We start from the raw sequence: 532 nt of genomic DNA on the forward strand, positions 1-532 counted from the left end.
ACAACTGTTTGAGAAGAAACAATCCCTGAGTCATAAAGTAATTTTTTTTATCCTTGGAACATCTCCTTATTAAAAAAATATTGTGTAATTAATGTCTAATAAATTATTGTAATAATAATATAATATTTATTTTCTTTATTACATATTACCTAGAGGTAGTAGATAAATTATTATATATTTAATTTATTATCTAAGTAAGCAAAGATATTAATAAAGGAAAATTTAAAAAGTTCTTCTGATTATCTTTTCTTGATCTTTTACTTCTGTTAAAAAAGAAACAATCCCAGAGTCATAATGTAAATTTTCTTGAATTACATTAAAGGCGTAACAACGTTCAAATTTACTTCAGATATTGTACATTTTAAAAATTACAGAAAAATCTAGACATTAAAATTAGTGAAAATTTGTTTTCATTTTTATTTTTAAAAATTATGAGAATAATAATATTCTATTGGAAAGATAAGTTTGCAAAGAAATTAATAAAGGAAAATTCAAAAAGTTCTTCTGGATATCTTCTCTTGATCTTTTTTAA

At 20.9% G+C, this 532-nt stretch overlaps 1 protein-coding gene across 5 annotated transcripts in view; it reads left to right on the forward strand.

Moving 5' to 3' along the window:
* Positions 1-532, forward strand: part of LOC106684431 (uncharacterized) — a 284,598-nt gene that overhangs the window by 183,258 nt on the left and 100,808 nt on the right. The window lies entirely within an intron of this gene.

The sequence above is a fragment of the Halyomorpha halys genome, unplaced genomic scaffold (genome assembly GCF_000696795.3).
Source record: "Halyomorpha halys isolate HHAL.00 unplaced genomic scaffold, Hhal_1.1 Scaffold29.1, whole genome shotgun sequence".
Classification (NCBI taxonomy): Eukaryota; Metazoa; Arthropoda; class Insecta; order Hemiptera; family Pentatomidae; genus Halyomorpha; species Halyomorpha halys.